We start from the raw sequence: 21281 nt of genomic DNA on the forward strand, positions 1-21281 counted from the left end.
AACGGAAGTAACGACTATTTTGTCGATTCACTCAATCCATAAACTTAAGCAGTCGTATTTTTACAAGTTGTAGCCCATAAAGTGTGTGGATATCATGTAAACCTACTAAGAACTTGGACAATCCGCATTTTCTTGTTGGTAGGTTCTTGTATAACAACCAGCTGAAGGAACTACCCAAAGGAGTTTTTGATAACAATAAACATCTGAAGCGGCTGTAAGTATAACTACACAGTCCTTTGTGTTTGTAAATCAAACTCTAGGGGCTAGTGCTGCTTGCCTGGAAAACTTGTTTTATCTTTCCTACAGTATATTCTCGCGTGTACCCTTAAATCAGTAAGTAGGTGTGAATCAATTCTCAATTAAGGAACTAAAAACAGGTTGAAAATGTAATAGCAACTGGTGATATTTGAAAACGTCAGTTTTAACTCGATACTGACCAAACTATTTGAAAGATTTAGTATTAAACAGTCCTTGTCTCATTTATGAGTTGTTTCGTGTTGTTTTTCTTGTTTTGTTTGTTTGTTTTTTTTTTGTAAAATTTATTGCTCTTTTTTCTTTGTGTGTGGTCTTTCTGTTTTGCGTTTTACATGAGTCAAAAGGCGTAGTTTTCTAGAAAAAAAAAACAGTGGAAATTTATTTTGAGCTGTGAAAGCAATTGAAAGATCTTTACTTAGGTTTGATGCGGAATTTTTAAGCCTTCCCGCAGTGTACACGCAAACAGTATTTAGATGATAAATTTGTAACAAAAGGGGAAACGCGAGTTCCATCACAGCATTTAAGTTAACAAAAGAATGTTTGTTTACATTCTTTTGCTGATAAGCTGCAATTTAATGCAGTCCATAAGGACTGGGTTGCACGCTAGTACCCGATGGTGAATTTTGCGGCCCGACAGTATCGGAACACGAATATTCTCTGTATTTTGAAACACGAAGTAGAGCCAAACGATTCCTGACTCAGGAAATATGTTGCAAAGCTCACCAGCTTTCTTGTCAAATCGAGCGGACTCTTTCGTACAAACTACCCCAATACCAATCCAAGTTAAATATAAAATACGCGTACGATTTACGCTGGGATACACCTGGTATCATGTGGACTGGCCTTCTATAGTTGAAAACTTAAGACCTCAGTAGTCTTAGAATTCCCTGAAAATTCGAACGTGATACATAAGAAAGTTTTAGGAAAATTGACTTTTAAAAATTGTGATTGTCTATCCTTTACAAAGTATGTACTTCCTTTGTGGCGACTCTTTCCACCCAGTTGGCGTAAGTTCGTTGTAAAATTTAACAGCTGATGAAATCCTGTAACGTTTGGAGTAGCCTGCGTGTTTGGCTCTGGAACGGGGGAGTGTGGAAGGGAATCGGTCACGTGAGAAGCGAGGGATCCGATGCTAGGACCGGCAAGGCAAGAATAAAAAGAAACACTGTATCGCAGCACAAAGTCCACCTCTGATCTATTGCAACATTTGTTACTTGAATTATATGTACAGTTGACAATTTTAAGCGTAAAAGGTGTAACAGTAAGCTTGTTGGTTCCTTATTTGGCGCTCGATGTAATGGCCTTTGATTCTGTAACGCGGAAATTTGAATGAAGGCATATTTGCACTAATAACCGATGACTAGAAATGTAGCGGCCTTTGCGCGTGATATCTTGAAGTGGAATTTTTTTCCCCCGATCCTAGGGACTTGGAAATTCCTCATGCTCACATATTCAGATATTGACATGTTTCACATTTTCCGGAGAAAAACAATCATTGAAACAAATCCCACCATTGATTAGTGTTCCTGTGTCTACTATTATTAATTATGAATACTTCCTGTCTAGATCTCTTTGTTTTCATGGAAGCAAGTTAAAAAGGAAGTAGTCGGAAGTAACGACTATTTTGTCGATTCACTCATTCCATAAACAGACGTAGTCGTATTTTTAAAAGGTTTAGCCAATAAAGTGTGTGGATATGATGTAAACTTACTAAGAACTTGGAGAACCCGCATTTTTTTTTGTTGGTAGGTTCTTGAATAACAACCAGCTGAAGGAACTGCCCAAGGGAGTTTTTGATAACAATGAACAGCTGTGGGAGCTGTAAGTATAACTACTCCTTTGTGTATAAAACAAACTCCAGGGGCTAGTGCTGCTTGCCTGGAAAACTTGTTTTATCTTTCCTAAAGTATATTCTCGCGTGCAGCCTAAATTAAGTGACTAGGTGTGAATCAATTCTCAATCAAAAACTAAAAACTAGTTTAAAATGTAATAGCAACTGATATTTGAAAACGTCAGTGTTAACTCACTACTGACCAAACTATTTGAAAGATTTAGAATTAAACAGTCCTTGTCTCATTTACGAGTTGTTTCGTTTAGTTGTTCTTGTTTTTTTCTTGTTTTTTTTATTATTTATTGCTCTTTTTCCTTTTTGTTTGGTCTTTCGGTTTTGCTTTTTACATAAGTCAAAAGACGTGGCAATCTCGAAAAAAAGAAAACAGTGGAAATTTATTGAGTTGTGAAACCAATTGAAAGATCTCTGCGCAGGTTTGATGCGGAATTTTTAAACATTCCCGCAGTGTACACGCAAACAGTATTTGGATGATAATTTTGGAACAAAAGGGGAAACTCGAGTTCCATCACAGCATTTAGGTTAACAGAAGAATGTTTGCTGACATTCTTTTGCTGATAAGCATCAACTTAATGCAGTCCATAAGGACTGGGTTGCACGCTACCCTGACCTAATGGCGAATTTTGCGGCCCGACAGTATCGGAACACGAATATTCTCTGTATTTTGACACACGAGTTAGAGCCCAACGATTCCTGACTCAGGAAATATGTTGCAGAGCTCACCAACTTTCTTGTCAAATTGAGCGGACTCTATCGTACAAACTACCCTAATACCAATCCAAGTTAAAATATATCGGCTGTCGAAATACGCGTACGATTTACACTGGGATACACCTGCTATCATGTGAACCGTCCTTTTAAAGTTGAAAACTTAAAACCTCGGTAGTCTTAGAATTCCCTTAAAATTCGAACGTGATACCTAAAGTAGTTTTTGAGAAATTGGCCTTTTGAACTGTGGCCGCCTATCGTTTACAAAGTATGTACGTCCTTTGTTGCAACTCTTTCCATTCAGCTGGCGTAAGTTCGTGGTAAAATTTAACAGCTGGTGAAATCCTGTAAGGTTAGGAGTAGCCTGCGTGTTAGGCTCTAGAACAGGGGAGGGTGGGAGGGAATCGGTCATGTGGGAAGCGAGGGATCTGATGCTAGGATCGGTAAGGCGGACAAAGATAAAAACGAAACACTGTATCGCAGCGCAACGTCCACCTCTATTGCAACAGTTGTACTTGAATTATATTTACAGTTTACAATTGTAAGCGTACAAAGCGTAACTGTAAGCTTGTTGGGTCCTTATTGGTCGTCCGATGTAATGGCATTTGATTCTGTGACGCGGGAATTTGAATGACGGCACTGATTCGTACTTATAACCGATGACTTGAAATGTAGCGGCCTTTGCGCGTGCTATGTTGAAGTGGAGAATTTTTCCACGACTCAAGGTACTTGAAAATTCCTCATATTCACATATTCCTGAGAAAAACAATCGTTAAAAAAAATCCCGCCATTTATAAGTGTTTCAGTGCCTGATGAATTATGCATACTTACTGTCTCTTTGGTTTTAAGTAAAAAGGAAGCAGTTGGAGGTAACGACTATTTTGTCGAATCACTTATTCCATCATCTGAAGCGGTCGTGTTTTTTAAAAGTTTTATCCAATAAAGTGTGTGAATATCATGTAAACTTACTAAGAGCTTGGGCAATCAGCATTTTTTTGGTTGGTAGGCGCTTGAAAAACAACCAGTTGAAGGAACTGCCCAAAGGAGTTTTTGATAACAATAAACAGCTGGAGTTCCTGTGAGCATAAGTACTCCTTTGTCTGTAAAACAAAACTAGAAGGGCTAGTGCTGTTTGCTTTGTGCGTTTTAGCATAAGACGTCTCAAAACTAGCAAACCTGCTTGAGGAAGAGTGCTATGTTTGTAACCAAAAACTGAAAAGGTTGCTTGGAATGTTTTGACAGCTAACATTGAAACAGCCTTAACTTTCTACTTAAAACAACTATTGGAAAACCTTTTGTATTAAATAGTCTTCTTATTCATTTTGGTAGTTATCATATATTATTTATATCTCCTTTTTTATTTTCTCTTTATTTTCCTTTTTTGGATACGTGTGTCTCTGCTCTCAGTTATATTATTAAACCAAAGACATGACTGATTAAGCAGGGTCAGGAAGAGCTTTACCCCTTTAGGTTGACAATTTACTGGGAGTGTGCTTTAGAACGAAAAATGAAATGGAAAATTATTGGCTTACGAAAGCAGTTTAAAGATTTTCTGTTAGTTCAGGTTCGGAATAGCCACGCTACCGAAACTACATAAGGATCACAATCAAGAATAAATATTCGCATTTTCCGCGAAACGTCCTTAGAAATATCTTGCAACCTCAGTTTAAATCTTCAAGAAAAGGACCGAACATATTCTTTGAAAAAGATGGTCATTGGTTTAGTTTTCCGATAACCCTCGATAAGCAATAGTATCTTCCACATTAAACTAAATATCAAATATATGTCACACGATAGTCACCATTAGGGTATGGTTATTTGTTGGTAGGTTCTTGAATGACAACCAGCTAGAGGAACTGACCAAAGGAGTTTTTGATAATAATACCCAGCTGCTGGGGCTGTAAGTAAAATTCCTGTACTTATTTTTCTTAAAACAAAACTGGAAACGCTATTGTTGCCCCTAGGAGAACTGTTACGTTTCGCTTGCTCTCTACAAACTTTCCGTGGGCAACCATGATTCGATGAAGCAATGGTTTACTGAAAACTGGAAAGTATCCTTCAATTTTACTGACAACTGGCATTTGAAGGAACTTTAACTCACAACTGACAACTATAGAAAAATCATTCGTATTAAAATAGTGTTTTTACTAACTTTATTAATGACCTCATGTCATACATTCTTCATTTCCTATTTTGGGATTGAGTTTCGGCGCGTACATGCAACTCATTGCCTTTTTACACTGAATCAAAAGACACATTATTTTTCGTGATTTGTAAAACACCGGCTAAACAAAAACGCATTTCGGTGCATTATCTTGCTGTAATTATTTTGTCTAGTTATCATTTCTGGTCATTGTATGCTGAAGGATTAATCGTGTCTCAGTAAAATTATCTATCTGTTTCCTACGACAGATTGAACCGAAATTCATTCAATCAAATGTGATAAACCTTTTCAATTCAATTTGCGAATGCTTTCGCAAAACTTGCTATAAAGTGCAATAGTTGCTCTATTCTCGGCACATTTCGAACAAAATTTAGTAGTAATAAATAACGGGGAAGCGAAATTGAATTCCCAAAAACGATTTTTGACATCGTAAATGAAATACGTATTTTGTGGTTTTAAGTTCTATGAATTCTCAACCTATTGTGATTAATCACTCGCCAGTACCTTTCAACGCCCTGAGCTTTTGATTCCATTACATTAAGGTTACCCGGTACCTTCAGAGGTGTCTTCAGAGGTGTCTCGCGTCCAAGCGATGTAGCGCGTCCGGTTTAAACTGTAGATACCTAAACCCTTATATCAAATTAAGGCTTATAGAGCTGGCTATCCAACTAAACCAAGAATTTTGAAATAAAATTAATTGCGGATTTTTTAGCGCTGTTTTCTCGAATACATTTTTTTTTTCTTGGAGGAGCCACTTCAAAGGGCTAAAACTCAAAACTGAGGAATTTGTTCGTTTGCCTTCAAAGTTGGACAGTAGCTAGTTTAACATATAAAGAACAAAAACGTGTCTGCGAATTTTTTCTTTCGAAATATTTTTTCTCCGAGAGCGATTTTTGTACCATTACTCCATCAAGTCATCAAACAGAAGTTAAATGGTGCAATGGCAAGATGAATACCGACATTAGGATAGGGAAGTAAAAAGACAGGTTAGGGTGGATAAAAGAAGATGGACAGAAGAGATTGCAGAAGAAGCTGAAAATGCGGCTAAACAACAACACATGAAAACACTGTATACCCTGACAAAAGTATTAAGCAACGAAAGACCAATGCAGAGTGCTGCAGTAATGGACAAAAACGGCAAGATCCTTAATGATAAAGAAAGTAAAACCAAACGATGGCTGGAGTACTTCTCTGAAGTACTAAATAGGGAGAACCCTAGCAATTCAATAAGCAAAATTGAGACGAAACTGCCGGATGAAATAGAAGAAATTGATACATCTAAACCCAGCAGGACCGAAGTAAGGAAGGCAATAGGGCATATGAAAAATGGAAAAGCACCGGGAATTGACAACTTACAAGCAGAGCTGCTTAAAGCTGACATTGACTATGCTACCACTAAAGTCAAGGAGATCATAGACATAGTGTGGAGAGATGAGAAGACACCAAGAAAATGGATAAAAGGACTGATTGTCAAACTGCCGAAAAAAGGAAATCTGAAGGAATGTAAGAACTGGCGTGGAATTACGCTGCTGTCAGTTGTCAGTAAGGTCATGGGGAGAATTGTGATCGACAGGATACGAATTGGGGTAGAGTCGAAGCTCAGAAAGGAACAAGCAGGTTTTCGACCAGGTAGAGGAACTACTGAGCAAATTTTCATATTGAGAAATATCATCGAACAGTCAATAGAGTGGCAGTCATCATTGTACGTTAACTTCATAGATTTCGAGAAAGCGTTCGATTCAGTCCACGCGGATAGCCTATGGTTGATTATGAGAAGCTACGGCATACCATCCAAGATAATAAACATGGTGAAAGCGCTTTATGATGACTTTCAATGCGCAGTAGTGGATGGCTAGGATACAACGGAATGGTTTAAGATCAAAACTGGAGTGAAACAGGGCTGTAACATGTCAGGTTTAGTATTCCTACTAGTCGTTGACTGGGTAATGAGAAATACCTTGCAAGAGGGGAACACCGGTATAAGATGTAAGTTCACCACAAAGCTCGAGCATCTAGACTTTGCAGATGATATAGCCCTTTTGTCATCAACCAGGCAGCACATTCAGACTAAGACCGATAAGTTGGCCCGTGAAGCAGAAAGAGTGGGACTAAAAGTCAATGTAGACAAATGTAAACTGCTACGAATAAATTCGCGGAACAACGAAGTGGTGGAGGTAAATGGACGAGGAATAGAGGATGTTGATAGATTTGTGTACTTGGGTGCTACAGTTTCCAAAGAGGGCGGAGGCACTGAAGACATCCACAACAGAGTAGTCAAAGCAAGAGGGGTATTCTTGAGATTGAAAAAGATTTGGAGTAGCAACAGCATCAGTCGACGAACCAAAGTCAGGCTATATAAGACACTGGTAAAGCCAGTCTTGATGTATGGCTGCGAGACGTGGAAGATGAATAAAAGTAATGAAAACAAAATCGACGTCTTCCAAAGCAGATGTCTTAGACGGATATTTAAGATACGCTGGCAGGAAAGAATTACAAACAAAGAAGTCCTGATGATGGCTGAGATGGAAAATCTCAGGGAGGACGTGCGAAAGCGGAGATGGAAATTCATCGGCCACATCATGAGGAAAGAACCGAATAATGACTGCAGGACTGCATTAACCTGGACACCGGAAGGCCGACGAAAACGGGGCGAGACCAAGGACAACATGGAGGAGGACGGCGGAGAGGGAAAGGGAAAAGGCTGGATGGAAGAATTGGAGTGAGGTACAAATCGCAGCGGCTGACAGAGCTGATTGGCGGAGTTGTGTTGAGGCCTTATGTGCCACATGGCACGAGGTGGATAGGTGAAGGTGAGTGACACTCCACATTTTTTCCATCCTATTTCGAAAATGCTCTATAACTTTTCACTGCGATTGAATATGACAAAACGAAGACACGTTTTTTTAGCGCTTTGGGTCCGGAAACTGAGGAGCAAATTAAATTAGCAAAAAATAAAATTCACTTTGACTTGTAACTTTAAAAAGGTGATTCGGACGCTCGCAATTAGAGGTCGTGAAAAATTCGACAATTCATTTTATTTCAAAATAGTATGGTTTGATAGTCAGCTCTATAAGCTTTAATTTGATATAGGGGTTTAGGTATCTACAGTTTAAACTGGACGCGCTACATCGCTTAAACGCGAGACACCTCTGAAGGTATCGGGTAATCTTAACATGACGCTAAAATCAGGGTGGGGACTATCAGCGACGCCTGGAACCGAGTTTTTACAATAACTGTCAAAACTCTCGCACGCTGTTTGGCTCGTAGATATTATGACTATAAGAGTACGGGCAATAAAAATGACGTCAGAATAGAGCCAATTCCGCTCGTACTTTTTCCATGTTATTGTATGTTAATTTTCAGCTCTAGCCTACTTAAATATCCGCGTTCATAACTTGATTTTCTCTTGATAATGAAGTCAAGATGACTTCGAAATGTCGATTCCTTAATCTCTCTGTAATTCTTGTATGTCTTTACTTCATCAAACCCCTTTTGATTAAAAGAAGAAAAAAAAAATCGACGGCAGTTTCTACGGTCTATACTCTTGTAGGCCATAAAATGGCACCATAAAATGTTCAAACTTGGCAATGAAAATCTCGCCTGCGGCTTGTTGTTCCACTTGAGTTTTGAACATTTTATGACGTCGTTTTATGGTCTATAACCACTGCGCCTTCCCTGCTCCCACGGTGGTAATGTAATGGCGAACGCGCTTTTCTTTAGGCCAGGCTAACATTTCGGCTATTCGACGTCCAAACATCACAGGGTAGGTCTCAATCGTTTTTTTATCTGGCTTTCGGCCATTAAGAAGACTCGCCGATGTAAATTCTTCTGCAAACCGTACATAAACGAAAAAACTACAACCGACGGCTAGCTGACTCTCGAGCGGATTATCTGACACACTTCACAGCAGGCAGAGGTGCTCCTCCCTTTCACTAGAAACAGCGAGGATCGAAATGTACCAATCACAGCCGACCATCGTGAAATAAATGGTGCCGCGTAACCAGTCGACCACATCGTCTGACGAAGACTAGCACTAAGCAGTCGAGACGTCGCGATTTATTTCTTAAAGTGACTACAACGTGAGACAAACGATAATACACTTGTTAATGAAATTGTTTTGGATTATACTTTAAATTAGAAGATCACAATTGCATGTGTGTAGTAGCCTAAAAGTTTGAGTGAAAGTTTCTTACTCGGCTCAGTAAACGTGATGCTCGCCCACGAAATATCTCGGTTATTGGTTGAAACAAATATGTTTAATCTCATCGTCGGACAGATTTCATTAGAGAGGTTAAGAATGACGGCAAACGGCAAATATGAGATATGACCACGTGACCATGTTTATCCTATATTTGCCGGTTGCTATTTTCAGTTTATGTGTAAAGTCGAGTAGTTTTACGTTAGCATCAATAGCCAGTATTAGTTTGCACTATTCTCATCTTTGTATTCTTTATTTCAAGAAAACATCTCACGTTTGCCGTTTGCCGTAAACGCGATTCTTGATCTCTTTTTTTGCCGTGGACTGCAACCTAATAGCTAGTTTACGCAACAGGACGGCTGATGTGGTGGGACGGCAAATTGTACTTGTGTGACCAATGTAACGGCCAAGTATTCTTGACTCGAGATTGTAACATTCCTACGTGGTTTTCAGGTTGTCACAGATGAGAGAACACCAGTTTTAGTCAAAAAATTGCCTAAAAATGTGAAGGTATTAAGATGTCATGTTGGTCACACAACGATATTTTACCGTCCTCTTCCCTCAGCCGTCCTTTTGCGTAAGCTCACTAATAACGCACAGAGGACGTCAAAACGTAGTAACAACATCAGTGACGCTTATCGCCTTCGGCTTGTAGCGTACTTCTTTTTTCTTACCACTAAAGGTACATGGTTGATAATTTTGAATGTGAACCATTCCTAACCGCATTTAATTTTGACAAGACGGCAGTTAAATATCTTAAATTTGCGATTCAAGCAAATGCTTCCTCTGTTGTTGACCATTTTAATGTCGTGCAGGATCGGACCCTTGCTTTCATTAAACATGTATTTATAGTGCAGCTCCGGCACGCGCGCAGAGCCCCATAGGTAACAAAATATAGTATTCTATTGATGCTTGAAATCTGGGTTTTGGTTACGACATCACGGTGCGTCCGTGAGTCCGTACGCAGCACCACAGGACAACCAATGCGAATGGCACATGAAAGTATGTGAAGCCTGTGCCACTGCCTTCGTTTCTTCGGCGGGAATTTGCATGGCCAACTACATTTTGTTTAAGGACAACAGAATACAAAGAAAATTCAAGTATTCATTGAACATATCCAAAAACGTGGAAAGAATTAAGAGAAAGAAAGAAAACGTGAAGCCAGGGGACGAAAAGGCAAGGGTCAATATATAATAATAATAATAAATAATAATAATAATAATAACAATAATAATAATAATAATAATAATAATAATAATAATAATAATAATAATAATAATAATAACAATAATAATAATAATAATAAAATCTCTTTATTAACATATACCAAGCAGCTGAAATTGTTATTTACAAGTTAAAAGTTGAGAAAAGAACTATTAAAACCTATTTACAATTATTAATAATAATAATAATAATAATAATAATAATAATAATAATAATAATAATTATAATTATTATTATTATTATTATTATTATTATTATTATCATTATTATTATTATTATTATTATTATTATTATTATTATTATTTATTATCATCAACTTCATCATCATCATCATCATCATCATTGTTGTCGTTATTATTATTATCATCATTATTATGTCCTCAGTACCTCAGAGGTTAGAGCATCCGATCTAAAAGCACTAAGGGTCGTGGGTTCGAATCCTATCTGGGGTTCAGATTTTTTCTGTGGTTTTTTTATGGTCTATTCTTTACATCTTCCTTTATTTCCTTTATATTATTATTATTATTATTATTATTATTATTATTATTATTATTATTATTATCTTTATTATTATTATCATTATCACGTGGCACATCACGTGGCAACGCCTGATTCGGGGGGCGGGCAGGTTCAAAGTACGAAACTCGATAGGACATGGGTTTTGTTGCATTTTATTTGAGCTGGCTCTGTCGCTGGTTCATATAGAACTGCTACACCGTGCTGACGAGTTCCAATAAGAACGAAACAGCTGTCCACGGTTGCAGCCCTGTTTTGTCGGTTTCTGTCGGGTTGTTGTCTCGCAAAGTCAACTCTTTCACGTAGTATCAGCCTTGCAGTTTGTGTTACAGTTTAGTTTTGGTTGATTAGGTCTCTTGTAGATCCTACGTCAACTGACAGCATCATCGTTCGCGGTCCTTTGCAGTTTTCACGTCTGATCCAAGATGGCCATTTTCAAATAGTTACTCAATTTCGATGCGTTATAACTTCATAACTTTTCACTCTGGACCTTAAAGGGCAATTCTAAAGACGCGCTAGTCTATCCTCCAACTCGTAGTGTTCATACGTGTGAAGCTATGGAGGAGGCGGGGAGGAATGCCACACCCCGGCACCAAAAGGCCAAAAAAAAAATAGGGTTAAAGTAACTAGAGATTAAAATCTCGATAAATAAAAATATTTTATCTTTTTTAATTATTTCCTCTTTATACAATATCTGGGCTGGAAAACTCCAACGTATAAGGCAAATTTTTCCTGCCTTCAATTTGCGACAAATAGTTTTTCCTCAGTTCCCGTGCGTTGCTCACGACACTTTTCGGTACATGATCGGATATGTAAATAGGAAATCCTTGTAGCTATCATACTTCAATTTGCTTTTAGCCATCTTAATGGCATAAAGGTTACCTGTGTATCTTAGTAGCTTTTCTTTTTTACAAACGAAACTTTGTCACTAAACAAATACAACGTGCCGCCAACATCCCACGCAGACTCGCTTTACAAACTAAAGACATGAACAAACCTACGCGTGTACCTTTTATTACGACTTTTAACCCATCGCTTCCTCACATCTCCAACATCATTAAAAAACATTATCATTTACTGCGCTCGTCTGACCGCTGCAAAAAGGTTTTTCCAAATTTGCCTGTTGTGGCCTTCAGACGATCTCCTAACCTACGTGACTTACTGGTTTCGGCTAAACTTTCTTCTAACTCGACTAATCCCCACCCACAACTCCCTTCCGGCCCCTATCGTTGCGGTAAAAATTGTGCCACTTGCCCATACATTTCCGATGGTCTCACTAACTACACCTTCTCTTCCACTGGTGAAACGCGCCCTATCAAATCTAACCTGACCTGTGAAACTAAAAATCTAATCTACATGATCCAATGTAACCGATGTAATTTACAATACATAGGAGAGACTAAACGACGCTTAAAAGACCGCTTTAATGAACACCGCCGCACCATAGATAACCCTAACACTAAATCTAAACCCACCAATTCCTAACCTCTCCTAACCACACCGCTAACGACATGCAATTAATCCCCATAGAAAAAGTCTACTCTAACCGAGACTCAATACGTAAGGCCAGGGAAGCCTTTTTAATCTCAAAAGGCAGAACACTTTCTCCACAATATTTGCGAAGAAATGTACTAGCTTTTTTCTTTTTATTATTTTTTATTTTTTGTTATTATTATTTCATTTGCTTCATATTTTATACTTTCAATCAATTTCGTTTAACGTAGTTCCACTATTGCGCAAATATTTGTCAGCTACATAAGCGTATGTCCCAATGTAAATTTTCATTATGCCTGAAGAAGGCTGGTTTGGCCAGCCGAAATATAGTAACCTTTAAACCGTATTTCTACGTTGTATCGGTCTCTGCTTCTTGTATCATTTCTTTTTTGATCATATAATTGCCACTTTGGTCAATTTTCGCGATTTCCTTAAGTCTTAGGGAAACACAAAACTTCAAGATGTCATTTATTTATTGTACACTCGAAAATTTGGCGGGAGGAGAAGAATCCACCCTCCGTCCCCCACCTCTTCTGCCACAAAAGATAAAACAAAAAATAAAATAATGATAATATAGGTTAGATGAGGTTAAGGTTTAAGGCTTAAGGGTTACGGGTTTCATTAGACAGACTGCGCAACCCCATCCTTAATTTTACAGGATTACTCCCGAAGAGTCTTGCGACGTTTTTCATTCGGTATGTTGTTTAGAGAGGTTGATCAACGCTACATAATAAAAATTTCAAGTTAAAGGTTAAATCGTCATTAACTAGACTATTTTTGATACCTTGGAAGGATTATTATTCCCAAAATGAGAACTATGAAACTATCACTGAATTTAAAATGATGTATTATTCAGGTAGTGACACAGGCATACTCGAAAAAAAAAAACCCCGAGTGCTCATATAAGGGGTCGAACCTAAGATCTTCCGATTACTAGTTCGGATGTTCTACCATTGAGCTACAGGAGACTCGTTAAAACTATGGTCATTTTTTTTTTAAACTAGGTCTAACTGACTTTTTTCCGAGTATGCATGTGTCAATAACTTTATAACACATCATTCTCATTCATTCACCAGGCGCAAAATATTCCATCACATTTATTCCATTGCACATATGCCACACATGACATTCCAATCCTAGCAGTATGCAGGATGTTTGTCCCATGAAGCTCGTTAAATGGACTTAGCTCCCACGAGTCTCTTGTAGCTCAGTGTCAGAGCATCCGAACTAATAATCGGACTCAGTTTTTTTTCCAAGTATGCCTGAATCACTAAAGCCGTTGACACACTTGGCGATTTTATACGCCGATCGCGAAAATCGCCAGGTGTGTCCGGTGCAGCAATCGTGATTTTTGCCGATCGCCGCGATCGGCGTATAAAATCGCCGAAATCTGGCATGTCAGATCAGATATCGGCGATTAAATTTGCCGGTATTCCCCAAGTGTGCACGTTCCTGCGATTTTCTACGGGCATTACTGCGAATCGCCAGTGAAGTCAACCCATCACGTTGGGCGATTTTATCACATAAATTTTCAAAACTGCCACATCGCCGCGATCGGCGACAAAAATTGCCAAGTGTGTATGCATCAATCGGCCGCGAAAATCGCTTGCGATCTCATTTTGCTAGCGATCAAATTCGCTGTATCGGCGTATAAAATCGCCAGGTGTGTCGCCAGCTTCATTGAATAACACATAATGATCATTCTTATTTATTCACCAGGTTTAAAATATTTCATCACATTTATTCTATCACTGACTTGTGACCACAAATCAGATATTTTAGAGTTCACCAGCAAGTTCAACAGTAAATGATTTTCTTTACTTCTAAACAGAAAATAAAACATTAAAAACTCATTTCCCTCGCAATACTGTCCCTGTTTAATTATAGGTTTCTGTGTAAATACCAGATAAAGGTATTAAGTCAAGGAGTTTTTAATCGCAGTTGAACGGCTCTTTAACAGCAACAAGAAAAATTGTTCCATTTGGAATCTTTCAAGGTAGTTGTCTGTCTTGACTAAAATGATTATTGAATAACATTATTGAGTAGAATGATAATTATGCACACGTTTTTATTGTTTCTTCCTAGTACCTTGGGCAACAATCCGTTGGAGATCTTGAATGAAGGAGTTTTTGATTTCAACAAAAAACTGTTGCTTCTGTAAGTAAACGTACACAGATTGAGTGCTGAAGTAATTTATAAAATAAAGAGGTCTGGAAACAATTTGGTGTGATCGGTCAGAGTTTATTGAATTTGCCGTAATTATAGCAACCGTTTCTCGGCAGGCATATGTTCCAAAATTAACAAATGAAGAAGCCTCGACTGTACTCCGTCCTGTTCTAAAGCACGCAGGAAGCGGCTTGAGCACGAAAGAAGTGTAGAAGAAAACACGAGACGTAGTCGAGTGTTTCTCCCTACTTCTTGAGTGCACTAGCCGCTTCCTAAGTGCTTTTAACAACAGAACAGAGCACAGTCGAGGCTACTTAACTTGTTTTATAATAAAGAAAAATTATAATTACCCACGCATTCACCCTCATTTTTAAAACAAATTTTATTTTCCAAACGAACAGAAGTAGCGTCCGCCTGCATCTGTACTCTGATTAACCACGTTAAAATAAGCCAGTCATAATCCTTGTTAGAATGGTCCAAATGATTTGATTGGTTGAACAAAATAAAAACTGTCAAATATGTCATAGCAAAGCATCAAAGTTCACAAACATTGCATAGTTCGAATATCTCGCCAGTGCTTCTTCATAGTTTTCCATTTAAAAATTAAGATGGATAAGTAAAATGTTAAATGAAATCAGGTAGATTTATGGCTCATGAAAATCCGGACGTTCTTAACATGGCAATTCGAAAACAAGCTGCTTAAAGATTGCGGCTGGTATTAAATCAACTGCTGCACTGTGTTAAAAATAAAACAATTTTTAAATTCAACATACAGCTGTATATTCTATAAGTAAACTTACACTGTTTGACTGCTGAAGTAATTGATGAAATAAAGAGGTCTTTGTAATGCGGAAACATAGTTAATGAGTTTTATTTTATTTTTTTTTTTATTTATTTATTTTTTTACAGGAACTTGAATAACAACGGGTTAAAGACGTTACCTGCAAGTTTTTTTTATCAACTTACCCAACTAAGAGGTCTGTAAGTAATACTTTTCTCTACAGGAGAAGCAGAAATTTATCCTTTTACACCAACGAGTCTAAGAACAACTGCACTGTAAAAGTTGACTAGTTAAAACAACCAATTAAAATTGTCGCCAAATGCATCCGAGAGAACCCTTTTTTTTTAGTTGGTTTGACCAACTTAAAAAGGTTTAAATTAACTGGATTCTTTTGGTTTGAAATAACTAATTTAGAATAAGTTAAAATAACTATCAATTAGGTCATTTTGACCTATTTGTTTAGCTGTTTTTACTTCAATATATATGTTGTTTAACCACTAAAAATATTAGTTTTAACCATTTTTTATAGTTAGAATGACCAATATCCTTGGTTAAAATAACGTAATTCATTTAGTTAGCGACCATCCAAAACTAGTTAATTCAACCATTTAAAAAAGTACCCGGGGTGCATCTGAGAGAACCCATTCTTTTTAGTTATTGTTAGTTAATTTAACTAAAAAAAAATAGGTTACAATAAATTGTTAATTTAACCTCAAATAAATAGTCCATTTAACCCATGTAAAAGAGTTAAAATAACACATTTAAATGGATTATATTGGCAAACAATTTCGGTTACATGCATCTTTATTGAATGAACAGGCAGTCAAATATATACATATGCAGTAAACAATGGTTCCATAGAAAGGGAAATTAATGATCACATCTTATCTACAAGAAATATATCGGCTGTGAACTTTTTTTCTTTCTTTTACCTGCTAATATTTATATAATAAACAACCTTAAATTATATAATGATATTGAGAATAGTGTACATGTATGTCTACTTGTTGGCTCACATAATATAAACTGAGCAATTTAAACTACTTCTTTCTGTTGAAACCTAAGTGGCAAGGTTTAGTAGAAGGAATTGCTGGATATAAGCATTTTGTCACTTGGTTCAGCTCACCAGGGAAATTCAATTTCATCATGCACAAAGGTTTTACCTTTTTTCATTGTAAACTTGCTAAAATTCAACGTTCTTCAATATATCTCAAACTGCATACATTTGGCCAATCTCAGACTCAATTCTGTGTGTGTTCAATGGAAGAAAGTGGAGTGGTTTCTATGCCATTCTACTCATCTTGCCTACCATTGCTTCAACACTTAACGCCAGTGCGTGACTGCTCCGTCTTGACTAAGGTATGAAAATATACTCAAGAAATAAATAAACATTCTTGCTATGACCACCCTGGCCCTTTGGGTAGTCAGCATTGAAGGTATAGTAGCTTGCAATCAATGTGTTGACGGCACTTAAAATGTTGATTTTTTTGGAAACGGCAGACTACCATTCCTACGGCTGCCAACACCAGTGACTGGATATCATCAACAATTGCCCCCGTCGAAATGAGACGGGGTGCTGTTGTTGCCGCTATTTCATCTTCTGCACCCAAATCTGAGTCATTCTGCAACAACAAAAAATGATTTGCTGTGACTGTAAATCCTGGACATTACTTACAATCACAAACTACAAACAGCCATTTGTAACACAATATCATCCATCAGTGCCAAACTTAAAGGAAATCCTTATGAGCAAATGGCATTAATAGAGCAACAACCAAAGATCAGAGTGATTTTTAAGGAACGGCCACTAATCTCATACAAGAGAGGGCGTTACCTCACTGTTGGCAACACTATAACTGAACATGGCTAAAAATACGCGAGTGGGACTCGCACAGGCCTATCTTTATTCCTTTTCCCCCTGGCAATCAATACAAACACCATTACGCATAGCGGTGGCATTGCATTTTGATCAAAAGGGAAGAATCTCTTTATATACAAAAGGAAAATTGCTTTATGACACGCTTGTAAAAGCAAAACTGAAAAGGCTTTTATCAACACAACGGATGCACAGTGGGACTCGCACAGATATGTAACTTCAACCCCATAGCCCACTTTGAAAATGAGTGATGGCCTGGGTCGAGAGTAACTGCCCAAGTGATTGTGGGATTGTTTGGGGGGATGATAATAATAGGCAACGTCCCTCAAACCTTCCCGTAATCGCTTGGGCATCTACTCTCGACCCAGACCATCACTCTTTTTCAAAGTGGGCTATTTAAACGTGATTCTTGCATCTATCATCTGACGATAAATCACGGGCTATGATTAAGCAAGTCGTCAAGAGATAATTCAGTGAGAGGCAGTTCCAGTAAGTGGAACTGTAGCTGTGATTGGCTAAAATCGGGAAAGGAATGTGGCTGGAATGTGAGCAGCAGTTTGTGGGGAGGAGCATTTTTGATAAGACACAGAACGGCTGCGAGGGAGACTAAGTTGAGTGAAGACTGCAATAAAAGGAACAGTTGGCAAAGCTTTGAGGCAAACTGTTAAAGGCCAATGTGATGATCAGGATTTTGCTTACATACTCAAATGTTGGTGCTACATTACACGTCTCCATTATTAAATTACTCAGGAAGTGAAAGGGTTAAGGTAATCATCATCAAAGAAATAAAAGTCTAATTTATTTTTAGAAACAATGTGTGAAAATCAGAAAGGAAAATTTGTCTGGTAACATTAGGGCTAAAGGTCTGGAATTATAAAAATACTTACATGGCCTGTACCAACAGCATGGCAACATGCTCCCTCTCACTGAAGTGCAAAACTGGTGTCTGGGCCATTATCGTTGTGCATAACTGATGAACAAGGGAATTTTGTTGTTCTGCCTGGCGAGAGGAAGCCCTTTGCTAAGCCTCGCTTAACATCAGGTTCCCACTATGTGTTGAAACAGACAAAACACAATCAGAATTCAAGTAACAATTTATTTTTGGACACCTATCTTACTAACATACAAACAACATACTGTTTTTCTTGATAAATAATCAATAAAATAATTAAGTCCCGGTCTATTTGCCAGCCTGTCAGCTCATACAACTCAAAGAAATGTCTTTTAGGTGGTGAACACTGTCACAAAATTTTTCAGTCAAAACCTTCTTTATTGTATAACCTAGTGAATAAATATCAGTCAAAACATTTTGTGGTGAATCACCAGCTATCAGTTCAGGTTCCATGTGAGGATACCTTTTTAAATGTTTCTGCTTTTCCATTTTATTTGGTAATTTGTAAAATATTCCTTTGTGAAGTGGGCATGCTTTTCTAAAGTCAATGACAACAGCATTATAATGAAGACCTCTTACATCAACCATAACATTATTAGGCTTCATGTCATTTATGAATAAAACCTGAAAGGTGAATTGCATGCAGCCCCTCAATCATTGTCAGAAATAAATGATCTGGTGAACATGATTCTAACCATCTCACTTATTTAAGTCCCCTGGAAAAGTCATCTAAAGTTACACTTTCCTTATTAATGCCAGTAAATTCTCCATGCAAACTCCCAAAAACAGGGGAAAACTAGAGTAAGGAATAAGATTTAACATGGCTTTTGCTTCATTGATCAAGATGGATCTCACAAAATGCTCTTCGTTAAAAAAAAAATTCAAACAGGCATCTATACCTTAATATTTACCCTTAAAGCAACTCTAAAATGTACCCTTTCCTAGAGCATTGTCCTCTTCTACTTCAAGCAAATTTTTCGTAATAAATCATGGTTTTTGGAATATCTACGTCCTTCAATGTACAGCTAGCAAAATACAGAAGTCTATTATTTTCTTCTTTTGTTTTCTTCCATTTATAAAAATAGCCATTTGCTATTTGCTTGGTGATCTTACAGTTATTTTCAAGGTCAATCACTTTTTCTTTTACTTTCTTTGCTGCATTGGATTGCAAAAATGTTGAGAGTTTTTTTCGATTTATGTGATTCTTCCTTTGCCTACTTTTTCTCTTTTTCTTTCCACTCTTGGAGCACTGAAATGTTGACTGCAGGTTTCTTCTGAGTGGTGTTGCAGCTCAAATGTCTAGAATCAGGCAAGATATTGATTGGAATAGAAAATTAATTTTGAATTTGGTATCACTGATGGAAAATTTTTCTATAAAAATGTGAGCCAGGTCAAAAAAGAAAGCAAGAACCCGTAGGCTGCAGATTATAGCCCAAGCAAGGCTGACCCAAGGGACAACCTCAGCTAGGAAATTGTCAGTAGGCAAGCAATTAAATCTTGCCTTGACAAAACTATGGCTTCTGCTGGAGTTCAGCCTTTCAACCCTTATCACACTTTGGTTTTTATTCAAATTCACTGTAAGTCTTGTACATAAATGTACACAATATCAACCTAAATAAAAATAACTTAAAAAACATTCAGTTCATTTATCAACAATTCAGTCCTCCAAGTAATTCAAAATAAAAGATATAAACTGATTTCTCTTTTTTTGTAAGAAATATCCATTTGAAGAAATGAGATCCTCTGGTCAATTTTGTTTTTCATGTTTTCTTAAGCATGACATATTTTAATCAAAGTAAAACTGAACAAGCAAACTTGTGCACAAATTATTTAAAAAAAAAATCCCTACATTGAATGTACCACAAGAAAAAACAACAATTTACTGTGGTAATCAATCAATTAGATTTTGAAGGATCTCGTGTTATCTTTCCCAATTGATGGTTTCCGATAAGTGTCCGGCAACAATCACCAATTTTTTTGGACCGCCAAATGGCAAGGGGACAAGCAAGGCATTCTTTAAGCACACAATTGCAAGGTGTATATGTGCAGTACGAAAACAAGAGAGCCACGCTTTTCTCAGTTGGGCGAAAACAAATTTGACACTCAGTTATTGGTGGCTCAACAGAATATAAAATGTGAAAAAAAAAAGTTTCAGTGAATAACAATGATTGTGTTATGCAATGTCGGAAGGTTTCAAGCTTCTTTCAACACATGCAAATTTGAGTACCGTTTTCAGCACGAAAGTACCTACCAAGCTTTCCGTGTCTTTATCGTTTCCCTTTTCTAATGATCAGCTGGCACTTTTCGAAGACTTTTTTTTTCTCAACGGGCTGCCGAACACTATTGATATCAAAAGTCTGCAAAAAGAATACAAATAACAAAACAAGATAAATTATTACAGACATCACGATCGACTGACAGGTTAAATAGTTCAAACACAATTAATCTCCAATAGATTTTCAATTCTGTATCGCTTTTTTTCGAAGCATATTTCGAGGTTTACACATCGCTGCATGATGACTTTTGGTCTGCTAGCAGCAATGTAACCAGGCATGGTTTTGTAACGACGTAATAATGTGAGTAGTCAAATGCGCATGCCGCAGACCGCCATGCCCCAACGCTTTTAGGCGGGAACTTTTTTTTCACGATCTGTAATTCATCCATAGAGAGATTCTAAATATACAAGAAATAAAAGTTCCTCTCTCGGAAAACTTCTCATTTTATGTATATAAACGAAAACTTGAGTAACACTGAGAAGCCACCTACCACGTGCGTCACCTCTGTCCATGCCGCGCTGAAACGTTTTCTTGTTTTCAGGTTCGGTATGATGGAATTGATCGTCAAATAATCCAACTCAAAGAAATCTTCTCCGTCTATTTCGTTAGCTACATTTGGGTTAAAACACGATAAAAGAGGCAATTATGAAATTTGCTATTGTATGTACTACCCTCAAGAGGTGGACATCATTTGGATATAGTTCAACTCGGCTTACCTTTGAATGCTTCTATCAGTTCATGAAACTCTCTTTCCTTTAAAAAGTCCATTATGTCCTCCTTGGAGGAATCTTTTGACAGATCAAGCACTGATGCCATTACAAAAATGGACGAAGAAACCTCTATCGACAGCGGAGAATGTTCACCGGATGGACGTTTCTCACA

General features: G+C 37.5%; 1 long non-coding RNA gene across 2 annotated transcripts; it reads right to left on the reverse strand.

Moving 5' to 3' along the window:
- Positions 1-16141: 16141 nt before the first annotated feature.
- LOC146474533 (uncharacterized) lies at positions 16142-21207 on the reverse strand. Of its 2 annotated transcripts, XR_014866135.1 has the most exons (4): positions 21116-21207; positions 20890-21008; positions 20375-20480; positions 16142-16977 (listed from the first exon to the last, which is right to left on the reverse strand). It is a non-coding gene; the product is annotated as an uncharacterized LOC146474533 (long non-coding RNA). The 2 variants fall into 2 exon arrangements; XR_014866136.1 differs by lacking the exons at positions 20890-21008; positions 21116-21207 and adding an exon at positions 18119-18280 and having other exon boundaries at positions 20375-20632.
- Between the last annotated feature and the right edge of the window lie 74 nt (positions 21208-21281).

Source organism: Pavona decussata, unplaced genomic scaffold (assembly GCF_977016875.1).
Source record: "Pavona decussata unplaced genomic scaffold, jaPavDecu1.1 SCAFFOLD_88, whole genome shotgun sequence".
Taxonomy (NCBI): Eukaryota; Metazoa; Cnidaria; class Anthozoa; order Scleractinia; family Agariciidae; genus Pavona; species Pavona decussata.